Source organism: Hippichthys cyanospilos, chromosome 5 (assembly GCF_059441005.1).
Source record: "Hippichthys cyanospilos isolate Australia breed blue-spotted pipefish chromosome 5, RoL_Hcya_1.0, whole genome shotgun sequence".
Taxonomy (NCBI): domain Eukaryota; kingdom Metazoa; phylum Chordata; class Actinopteri; order Syngnathiformes; family Syngnathidae; genus Hippichthys; species Hippichthys cyanospilos.
In genome coordinates, this window is record NC_142373.1 from 5476000 (window position 1) to 5489019 (window position 13020).

The window sequence follows — 13020 nt, forward strand, 5'->3', positions numbered from 1 at the left end:
ATAGCAACATGTGTACCCGATCTGTAAATAGACCGTCCGTTCAGGAAAATCTATTACTTTTCCCGATATTCCCAATGGCCACCACACCCCTTCCCACCAACTTCATAATATTTAAATCTAGATATTGTGCTGTACCTACCAGAGGTGGTCCGTGATTAACCATTCTTTGGCACCTATGATCTTGACCAAATTCCGACTCTATTTAGGTGCGGCCAAAGCAGCAGGATGGTACCAGATTATTTCCTTTTGCATATCCAGTGCCTATGTCTGTTCCAACTCACTTACTCCCTAGTGTCTCTATTTTACAGCAAATGTATTTTAGTTGGTACTTTGCCTGTTCTTATTCACTTCAACAATTCTTAGATAATTTAGTGTGTCAGCTACATGCGCTTTTGTTATTTCTCTTTAATTTGTGCTTTGAATCCTGTTTTTGTTCCTGGGTTGTACTTTTGCCTTCTTGAGTTGCTACTTAACGCGTTGCATGCACTTTTTGCTAATACACGTTTTTTATAACTTCATAGCTGTCTTAAGTGTGTTCTGGGGTACTCTTCCTGTTTTTTCCGGTCACATTCGTGACACTTCGCTGCTAGTTTGTTTTGCCAGGAAATGGGGTTAGCATTTGCGTCTCTTGAATCTACACCAGTGGTTTTTAACCTGGGTTCGATCGAACCCTAGGCATTCGGTGAGTCGGTCTCAGGGGTTCGGTGGAGCCTCTGCCGCAGAGGGTTTTTTTTTTTTTTTTTTTTGCCTCCGCCGCAGAGGTCCACTCCTCAGTCTAGTCTGCAGTTAGTGGACACAGTCATTGAAAGTGTCCTTTCTACCGGTCCTACTGAGCTAAGCTAATGATAGCGCAGCATTGTCACCACAATAATAGTTTTCAGCACGGTCTCGACAATATAAATGTAAGGGTTTGGTGAAGGCGCACATGAAACATGTTGGGTCCGGTGACCGCTGAGAGAGGGCTGTATATGTGTCTGAGTGAGACTCCCTACCGGCTTTGAGAGCGCTGGATAAGCAGCAGACTGAGCCCTCCTTCTCAGTCTGCACTCAGTCTTGTCTTGTCAGCACAGTCTCGGCCACTGAGAGATTGCGACAGCCCCCCCCCGGTAAATGATTCGGTAAATGAGCAAATGAAACTGGTAGGGTTCGGTGCCTCCAAAAAGGTTAAGAACCACTGCTCTACACTGTTGTTTGTTAGCCAACCTGCACACAGTCTATGCAGGGAATGTATGCGAGCAGTGTCAATGCGTATGATTGGCTGAATAGAGTAAGTGAAACATTGTCTCATTGGCTGGACACTTGTCACTCACTGTCACATTTTGTCACGCAAAATGGTACGAAAACAATATTTTTGGTCTAATTAATCAGATAAGATGAGGTCTAATATTAGATATTATTTAATACATTTACCGTATTTTCCGCACTATAAGGTTCACCATCAATTAATGACATATTTTAAAACGTTTTGCATATACAGTCAGCCCCCGGCTTACGAGCACCCTGATTTGCGAACAATTCGCCTTACGAGCGTGGATCAGGGAGATTTTTGTCCTCCGCTTACGAGCAAACCTCTCGTCTTGTGAGCATTCCGACAAACCAGCCATTGAGTATGTATACATGTTCTCGCCTAACTGCGTCAACATATTCAGCAGTTGCGTCATCTACATTCATTAACAGATACTTATGGCGGTAACGTGAACGCTATTGGTCTTACAATCTCACACTGACTGTCTCACTCACGGTGTCTAAATATATTACCATTTAAGTGTAGTGTTTGTACAGCTAAAGGGAAAAACAGCTGACATGAAATTAAATGTGCCGATTGCAGGACAAAGAATTGTCATTGGTTTAAATGTGTGTTTTTTTTTAAATTAATTGTCAATACATTCCAACCGTTTAAAAAAAAGTGTGAATAATTATCAGTCAGTCAAGGAGACGCCAATATGCTATTGGTCGATTAAGGTCACCCGGTCTCACTCACGGAGATGCTATTGGCCGGCGTCACACGTCAATCACAGAAATGCTGATATGCTATTGGCCGAACGCCTTTATCTAGCTTGATGGGACAGGATGGAAGGAAGTAGACAAAATGAGTGAAAAACGGAATGTTTTGAAGACTTTGCAAACTTTATCTGTTAGACATAGCTTCTAAAATTACTAGCAGCGGTAATGGAAGAAATAAGAGGATGATGTTTTAGTATCTCCGTGATTTGCACCATGACTGAAAGAGTTACTGTAACACTGTAAGACCAATAGCCTATATGCGTTGCCGTATCAACTCAAGAAGTTAATCTCTGCACCCTGTTACGGCTGGTATTACAGTGCCATATAATGGTTGCTTGACAAAACTGCATGTCTTGTTAGTCTGCGACCTTCCGACATGCTTTGGGACAGTGCCATTCTTGCAATTCTGTGAGTTGTAACCAATGGTGAACTGACGCTCGAACAAGCCATAAGTGTGGTGCCTAGTAAATTCAACATACATAACATCCCCTCCGCCTCCACCCAGCTCAATTCACGTCGGGAAAAACAGCTGACATGAAATTAAGTGTGCCGATCGCAGGACAAAAAATCGTCACAGGTTTAAATGTGTTTTAATCAATAAGATGTCAATACATTCCAACCGTTTAAAAATAAAGTGCGAATAATTATCAGTCAGTCAAGGAGACGCCAATATGCTATTGGTCGATTAAGGTCACCCGGTCTCACTCACGGAGATGCTATTGGCCGGCGTCACACGTCAATCACAGAAGTGCCGATATGCTATTGGCCGAACGCCTTTATCTAGCTTGATGGCACAGCTGGTTGGGATGGAAGGAAGTAGAGAAAACCCTGACTGAAAAAGTTACTTTGACACTGTAAGACCAATAGCATATCTGATTTACCACATTGACTTTGAACATTCATCTCTGCTCATCTCTGCTTATCTTAGCACAAGTCACGTTTTCCAAAGGTAAAAGTCGTTTTTCCTTTGTATTTGTTAGTTAATGCAACTGTACAGTAGATTATGTCACTTAATATTAATATATGTATACAGCGTGATGATTTTACCTAAGGCTTCTGCGCGCGTTGCACGCATTCACGAATTAACATGGGTCTGGATTGCCCGCTATACGAGCAATTCGAGATACGAGCGTAGCCGCTGAACGGATTAAGTTCGTAACCCGGGGACCCACTGTATAAGGCACACCGGATTATAAGGCGCACCCTCAATTAATGACATATTTTAAAACTATATAAATAATAATATGAAATATAAAATCACATTTTGTTTTTTCATATCCCAGCCCAGCCTTGATATTCCAAAACAAGAAATAACCTGAGCTGCAACCAGCTATAAATGGCCCTCGCAGACCTGTCCACGGGGTATGAACAAGTTGGAGGATGAATATTTTTGTGTATACACATATTAGGGTACGTGAATATGACCAGTCAGTGTTTTAGAAAATGTCCAACTTTTGTAACATTTTATCAACTGGGTGAACAAAGTAAATAGAAAATGCAAAAATAATGTTGTATTATCTTCTGCCACACGGTGGTGTTACCACTATAATGAAAGATGAGTTTGTAGATGACTTCAGTACAGGACTCCTATCAAATATGTGAAATTTGAAGAAGGTGGTATGACGTGGGTTGAGTTACAGCAGCTTTTATTTTTACAGTTGTGTGACTTTGCGCTGCTATATAGGCCACGCCCATTATTGAAACATGGTGCTATTTGGTGAAGGGTATTAGGTGTGTCTAAAGCCTTGTCAGACAAGACTTAAGCGATATCCCTTTAGTACATAAAAGTATTAAGGAATTGCGGTATATTTTGCTGCCACTAGGAGGCGCTTGCACTACAACAAAAAATAGGCTTGTAGGTGTGTTCTGCTTTGGACTCCCATCCCATATATGAAGTTTTGAAAAGATAAGATTATCTAGGTCTAATTACAGCAACTTTTACAGTTTTTAAGAGACATCAGATTTTGAGGTGGCATACAGGCCACAACCTTTGTCGAAAAAGAACCTTTATGGTCCATGCCTCAAAGCTTTTCTGAACATTTTTCAGTTATTTTACTCAAACCGGCATTGCACAGTACATGAAAGTTTAAAAAACTTACATTTTTGTCTCTCACTAGTTGGCACTAAAGATAATTTGGAATTTTATCACATACTGTAGATGTATTGAAGTCATGACTCTTAATGTTCGTGCAAAGCTTCAGATGGTTTGAAGCTGTTACAGCTATGTTACTGAGGTTTTTGTCACTCTCGACGAAGGAAAGAGTAAACATAATTTGAAGCACCGCCCCCATCGTATAGTATGTCATGGGATCTTCAAGATTTTTGGAATATATGTTCCCCTAAGTCTGATAATGGTCCACGCCAAATTTGAAGTTGATCGGGTGTTAGAATAATTATTGTTAGAATAGTTGTAGATATAGTGATTATACATTTGCTACAAAATATTAATGCTCGCAATGAAGAAATGCTTTGCTGTGTGAATGAATAAATATATACTGAATGATAATAATGAATAAATAAACTGCTGATGTACTGCTAGGTATGTTGATGGTACGCTGAGAGAATGAGTGCACTGTTTGTGGGAAAAGATCTGTCTCGTCATTGTTTTCTCTCAAGCAGAGGGAAGGCCGCTCAAGCCTGCCAGTCGGAGCGTTCCCACAGCTGTGACTCTTATCGATGTTTTTGCTATGCATTATCATGTTTCGCTACTTATTTTTTCATACATGTATTAGTTTCTCACCCACATGCTCACACATAGAAGGACAAGTACACAATGTCCCGGCCATAGACTTGTGTTTTTTCCTGCCCCTTGAGGGCCGCGACCTTCATGTAGTTAGGGATCTCTGTATCAAATAAAATAAGGGGAGTCGGAGAGATTGGCAGAGCGCGGTAGAATTGTCCTTGGCCAGTTCCTCTTCGCTCCCCTCATGCATGAGTTGGGAAGATTGCCTTGTCTCCTTTTTTGTGTACAATTTCTTACAAATGTCTGACAAATGAACCTGACATCGGGTGAACCTTTTAAGATAAAAAGGCAGTACTTTGAGACCAGCACATTTCCAAGAACGGCGCAAAATTGCACATTCAAAAACTCATAAAGGTTTTTCTGTACAGCCTAGCACTTGACTTCCATTGACTTTTTGTAGATCTTACAGTCCTACACTTGCCTAAAATGTTTCATAGCTCTACGTCAAACCAAACAGGATTGGCTGTAATCTTTCCATTCTAATGACATCTTTTGTTGCCACTAGGTGTCGCTAGCACCATGATACAAAATACATTTGTAGGTGTGTTTTGCATTGGACCACCATCAAATATATGAAATTCAGAGAAGATAAGACTATCTGGGTCCAATTACAGCAACTCTGTTCGTTTTGGCGAGACATCGGACTTTGAGGCAGGGTACAGGCCATGTCCATTATCAAAAAGTTGTGAAATTTTAGAAGCTTCATGTTCCATGTCCTAATGGTATTCTAATTTTCAATTAATTTATTCACAGACTCAGAACAGTACATGAAAGTGTGGAAAAAATGACATTTTTCTTTGCCACTAGGTGGCTCTATAAGAAATGCAGAAATTTTTGGTACAGATGTGTTAAGGTCAAATGTCTTCATGTCTCTGTAAAGTTTCAGATTTTTTTAAGCTTGTTCAGCTGGGTTATTAACGTTTTTGTCACTCATGGCGAATGAAATTTTAAACACTTATTTTGAAGCCCTGCCCCCAACATATATGTCCGTGGATCATCACCAAATTGCACATTCAAAACTCTTTTTCAGTACTGTATATCTGAGCATATGGCCCGCACTGACTTTTTTGTAGGTTTTGAGGTCCTTCATATGCATAATAATTTTCATAGCTCTAGGTTCAATGGGCCGGTACTGACTGGCTTTTTTCTACCCTAGGTGGCGCTGCAGAGACACTTTTTTTGCATTGTTTTTGGAAACAGTAATACATCAAAAATGTTGCTAGGCCTGACGACTGTGCAAAATTTGACTTTTCGTGCATGTTTAGGGTTTAGGGAAGAGTAAATAATAATAATAATAATAATAATAATAATAATAATAATAATCTGGTGAAAAACAAGACACTGTCCTGCTCAGGCCCTAATCAGTAATATGCTGCAAGTAGTCGTACCATCAAATGTCATGCTTTACTTTTGAAAAGTGAATGATTCTGTTTCTGTATGTTCAGTCAATTTTCCTCACGCTTATCAGTGACTGCTTCAATTTTAATACATTGTTATCAAATGTATTAGATTTTTTTTCAGCATTATGCAATATTAAAGCTGTTTTGGATAAGAAACTATACCTTAATTTTATCACTGAAAGCCTTGTATACAAGTAATTTTCAGCAATGCTAAGGACTCATTTGCACAAAAAGATGAAACCATTTTAATATCCTTGCCAAGAAGCTAAAAGTAGAGTGTAAAGTTAATTAATTCTGTAGCTTTGCAGATTTTAATCATTGCCTTGATAGCTAACATGAATGGAGAGAAATGTTAAATCCTGATTTCCGGTGTTCTCCTTCCTAAATAGAATGTGGAATGCCTGAATTTAATTTAATGGATAGGTCTGTTGAATAAGGTTCAAAGGAAATGCAGACACATTTTAAATTAGATGTGGGACCCTATATTTCTCAACTACTTTATCAGTAATTGCATGGCCCACTCCTTAATCACACCTCCATCTTGCCTAACAATGGAAAAATTGAACATGAAAAAAGCTGCCTTCTTTCCTTTGCGAGGAAAATCATTTATAAATAAGCAAGACATCTTGTAGATTTTTTTTCCCTCCGCAGTTAACAGAAAAGCAATCAGTTCAATCCCTGGTTTTCCAAATTTTTACTTCAAGGACAGTTACTGTATCACGGAATAATGCTTTTTTAATTACATCCATCCAACCACATTCTTTAATCGCTTATCCTCACGAGGGTCTCTGGTTTGTAGTAGCAATTTAAGCAAAATATGCTCTATTTAATCTTTATATCACTGACAGCTTCTTACTTACATGTTGGTAAATTCAAGTGTGTAGTAAGCCACAAGTGCCTGTTCCAGCTAACATCATCTCGTGTTGGCTGATATTGTTGTGGCATTGTTTTCAATAAAAGAAGCGAGGAGACTGAACCAAAGGCCGAGTCCTTCCTTGTTTGCACACTGGAATATTAGTAAAACGAAGAGAATCGTGTATGAATCGTGTATAGTTATGACATCTCCAGCTGATTCATTTAAGAATCAAATGGAAAGGTATTCCATCCAACTTGTTTATTAATTGCAGTCTTTTGCACATACACACAATCATAAATGTGATAATACATGGATACCACTCCACTTCGAGTATTTATAGTAAAATGAACTCGAACGGCATCACGAAGAAAAGGAAAAACAAATGCTTTGATGGCATTCAACATTACACTGACCGCTCACAATGTGAGAAATCTGAATGAACTTAACACGCAACAAATACATAACTTACGGATACAAACACAAGAAAATATGAAGAGTATACAAAGGAGGAGATATATTCTGTTTTAGCTATAGTTTTTACTTTGGCAACAATGCAAAAACTATTGTTGTGTTGGCAACTCTTATACATGGTAACATAGAAATAGTTACTGAGTGATTTCTCCTCAGCACTTACTCATTGTTACTCTTGTATTAAATCTGACTTTAGTGCTGGGTGACTGAAGAACATTTATACTTGAAAGGCCACAAGGAGGATATGACAATAATGGCCCATACCATAATCTAAAGCAGACCCCTCTGGGAATAAACTTCTCTGATCTGCACTTGTCAATGCCCCTTGCTCTGACAAATGGCCAGGTGGGTTGGTTGTGAGATAGAAAGCGCACATTAGCAAATGGCAAAAAGGCCTTGGAGCAGACAGCGTTGGTGTAAGATGTAGTTGCTGAATGGGCCAAAATAGCTTTCATGATTGGCACATGAATCCAAAATGAATCATTATTCCTTTTATATGGCGAATTCGCCTTACCAGCCCAGCCACAGAACGGATTAATCTCGTGACACGGCTGCCCACTGTATTATATACTTTATTTGATTTATAAAACTATTCCATATTCTGTTCTTTTCATGTCATATTATGTCCATTGTGTTAGGCTCTTTGTAGTGTTGTAGTTTTAAGTTGGAGTTTTTAGCCAATTAGAATTCAGCTAACTTGTGTCGCCAGGCTGTAAGTAATCTGCCTGCTCCCTGAGGCGCTAGGGTATTTGCTTCAACAGTTGCGGGCTTCTGCACAAGCGCAGATGGATTTGTGATGCCTTTTCTTTGCAAAGGATCAATTTGGTGTCTCGAGCTGCTCTGGATTTGCAAACTTTAATTCAGGGGTGGCCAAGTTCAGTCCTCAAGAGCCACAATTCAGCCTGTTTTCAATGTAGCTCTTCAACTAATACAACTGACTCAAATCAGTGTCGTTATCAGGATTCTGCAAAGCATGCTGATCAATTGAATCAGTTGTGTTAGTTAAAGGGACACAATGAAAACAAGCTGAATTTTGGCTCTTGAGGACCAAACTTGGCCACCTCTGCTTTAATTGTTTAACCAAGGCAGCAACGAGACACTAAAGCACGGATGGACACATGTGCTACCGTGCTCTTAAAAACGTGTGCGGATACCTGAGTGAATATACAGCATTGTACATCTCAGTTTGAAGGTAAAGAGAGCTCCTCAATGCTCTACGGCGCTTTTCAAAAACTTTTGGGAACACCCGAGTGTCATACGCTGTACCTCTCAGTGCGAAGAGAAAGAGAGCATGAAGAGGTCACGAAAAATCAGGAAATATTGAAAAGACTGATCGATTGTGACCGCTGTTTGTTTTGTTGAGTGCAAGCCTTTTCTTTATTTGTGTGATGGTGAAATGTTATTATTATTTTTTATTTCACCATTTTTTTTTACACGTTTCAACTCATTCCAAGTTCATCCAATTCATTTTCATTAAATTTCATATTATTCCAATTAATCTTGTGACAACTGCTTCCATTTTTCTCATTCCAATTATTTATTGTTTTCCCACAATTCCCTGTTTTCCACCCCAATAATCCCATTGATTTAACATTGAGTGATTTGACATATTTACACATTTACAGCTTTCACATATCATATTTTCAATATTTACCTCATTCATCTCGCCTTAGGGATCATTCCCATCATTCCAGTAATTCATCATTTCCAATATTTTCCCATAATTCCATATTTTTCACCCTTTTTCACCAAAAATTTTTCTATTTTACCACCACCCGTCGGACCTGTGTTCGGTGTTTTTTATTTTTTCTTCATTTTTGAGGACTGTTTCTAATCTTTGATATCTAGTGATTCGCCGATTCTCTGAACAGCTCCTAGCTCCGTTCGTCCTCGTTCTCGTGCAGCTCTGCTAGCGTAAGTATTCGCGCGGCTGTACTAAGGTAAGCATGGCTCCGTGCACTTCCACCGCATCTGTCACTTGCGAAACCTGCGTTATTCTCATGGAGAGGCTTTCTCTCCTAGAGGGCCGTGTCCGTCAGCTAGAGCAGAGTAGTCTGATAATCGTAGATCAGACAGACACATCTGATAGTGACAGTGCGGGCCGTAGCCCTCCCGCAATGCCGCTAGCGTCGGCTAGTGCGGGTCGTAGCCTACCCGCTAGTCCGGCAAGCATTAGCCCTAAGAAGCCTGCGAGCTGCGGTAAGCCTGTTCGGACGCATAATCGTTTTAGCCCCCTTGCTAGGCAAACTCCATCTCAGTCTACTGGCTCCCGCACATTAGTTATAGGGGACTCCATCACCCGTAACATCAAGCTTAAAACGCCAGCCACCGTAATGTGTATTCCTGGGGCCAGAGCACCCGACATTGAAGCTAATCTTAGGGAGCTGACACGCAAGAGGCCTAAACACCAGTTTAGTGCAAACAACACTAGTTACTCGGACATAGTGATACATGTCGGCTCCAACGATACTAGAATGAGGCAGTCTGAGATTACAAAGAAGAACATAGCTAGGACTTGTAATCTCGCTAGAAAGATGAGTCGGCATCGAGTTATTGTCTCTGGCCCTCTGCCTGCGAGAGGCAACGATGAGAGGTTTAGCAGATTATTCTCACTTAACAGGTTCTCACTTTACAGTTTCTGTAGAGAGCTGGGAGAGGGGGGTAGCTAGATGGTGAGGGTTCACTTGACCGCCTCCAATGGGCCCTGCGCTGATCGACCATCGCGGGTTAGGAGATGGGGCGTCTGCGGTCCACCTGGTTGGAATGTGGGATGGTTCCTGCCCAATGGCTTTGCCTGCTGTCAAGACATCACTGCACTACATAACACAATATGTTTTCTGTAATTTGTATTGTTTATGTGTATGTCTGTATTTGGTACATGCAGCATCCACTTCAACCTGTGGGCCTGGAAGTGGGCTCCTCCCACCTGTGGTCCCTTCTGGAGGTTTCTGATTTTCCCCTAATTGGGGTTTTTTAGTTTTTCTTCCCCTTCTGGGAGCTTTGACAGGGGATGCTGTTGTGTACCTTATACTGAAAAGATGTCTCTGTACGACTTCTTTTTTTGAAGGAGGTCTCCACATGACCTCTTTTCATCTGTGAAGCCCTTTGAGACTTCGATAATTTAGGGCTATACAAATAAAATTTGATTGTTTGATTGATTTAATAATTAATTTCCAATGGGAGGGCTTCCCATTCATTCCCAATGGGAGGTTTAACATTTCACTTTTTGAACTTTCCCATTTCATATTCAAAACATTATCTCATTCATATTGAATAATGGATCATTCCCAACATTTCAATACTTCATAAATTTTACCGATAATGTTTTCCCACAATTCCATATTTTTACAACAATATCCAATATTCATATCCAATGGGAGATGTAAAATTTCACATTTTGAGCTTTCCAATTTCATTTTGACAAATTTTTACTCATTCATTTCTTCTTAGAGGTCATCCTATCTTCCCACTATTAATAATGATCATTCATACATTTTAATATTTTCCCATAATTCCATATTACATACTGCATTATTTAGTCGATTCAAATCGTTCCAACTATATGTTAAAGATTGTTCTTTCCACTGGCATACACTTCCTTTCACCTAGTAATTTATGTTTTTGCCATTTGAATACCCACACAATTTCCACTTTTTTCAGTTTTTACCCAGTATCTTCTATATTATTTGGCCTGTTCATACAGTTCAAACCTTCTATATTAATGAATGTTCTTTCCACTGCAATATACTTCTTTTTACCTATTAATTCATGTTTTTGCAATTCAAATAACCACACAATTTCCACTTTTTTCAGTTTTTCCCTTGTATCTTCTACAGCATTTGGTCTTGTCACACAATTCCAACTTTATATGTTAAAGATTGTTCTTTCCATTGTCATTCACTTATTTTCACTTATTAATTTGTTTTTTGAATTTGAATACCCACACATTTCCACTTTTTTCAGTTTGTCCCTTGTATCTTTTACATTATTTTACCTTTTCAAACATATATATATATATATATATATATATATATATATATATATAGATAGATATAGATATATAGCTAGATATATATATATATATATATATATATATATATATATATATATATATATATATATATATATATATATATATATATATAGATCTGAGCCGGATTCATTCAATCTGTGAGTCATTCTGAATGCACATGCGTTAAGTAGAAAAAAAATTATTGAATGAACATAAACTGAATACCAACCAGAAGGTTTGAACAGCTCATCATGCTTCAATCTTAATGAGAATGTATGCAGATTTTTAGTGATGCTCAAATGAAGCTTTTGTGGGCCAGTAGTTGCCATTTTTTGGGGAAAATGCTAATGTGACAGCTGGTGACCTCTGCTGGCAGAAACAAGCACTGCTGTTGATTTGGAAAAACCTCTTTGTAAATTCGTGAACGAAATAAGGATCCTCAGGCCCATTCGGTATGACGTTTACCAGCTTACCAGCAGGAGGACCACCATCAAGACGCACTGTTGGATGAACCCGCATATCACATTTTAACACCCATTCCCATTCAAAGTCTCACGACACAAACGGACGCAAATACCAACTTACTGAAGACTCTTTCTGTAACTCTAGTCTACACGCTTTAAATTGATTTTGATGCACACACGAACGCTGAAGTGGTGGAATCCTATTACGAAATAAAGATTAACATATTTGCAAATACAAAAGTTTACATTTATTGTTTATTTGTTTATTGCTGTGCTTATTTGGCAGTTACCGATGACTTGTAGATGGACTGACTTTGCTTATCAGCTTGGCGTGACATCATTGCAATTTGCATATTCAACTCAAATCTAAAGGCTCAGATCCACGAATGCAAAGGATCCAATGCAAAAATCCAAAGGAGAGATTTGCAAATCCAAAGGAGAGATTCATGCAAAGATGTGAAGTCATGTCTACAGAGTCGTACTCATACGAATGATGAAACACACATAAATCTTTTTGACAGTGACCTTACTCCATACAAATCTAGCTTAATATGTCTGCATTCATAAGTAGACTTGCTTTAGTTTCAAAATTGCCAGGTTTATTCCACTATGTTATTTCATTAGTCAACATGTTTGCTTTCTTAGCAATGCATAATAGGTTTAGCACACTGATGTGATGGGTGGGGAGGAAAAAGGAGCAGAGCTATGGACAGAGTGGGTGCCAAAGTTAAGGGAGAAACTCAAAAAGATCTAGAGCAGACATGTCCAAAGTCCGGCCCCCGGGCCAATTGCGGCCCGTGGACAAATTTTTACCGGCCCGCGGCCTCTATCATGAAATCAATAATATGCGGCCCGCCAGCACTGTTGACCACAGTATAAAATACATGTGTACAAAAAGCTATTTTTCATATTTTTCATTTCACCAGAAGATGGCAGTAGCCCTGTGGCCGCACTCTGGCCGCCGTGACCCTTGACCTTGCGTGATCGTTTCAGCCCGGCCCATTTCTAACATGGCGTCTGTAAACAAAAAAAGGAAAGTTGACCGCGAGGGCCGCCGCTTCCAGGACAAG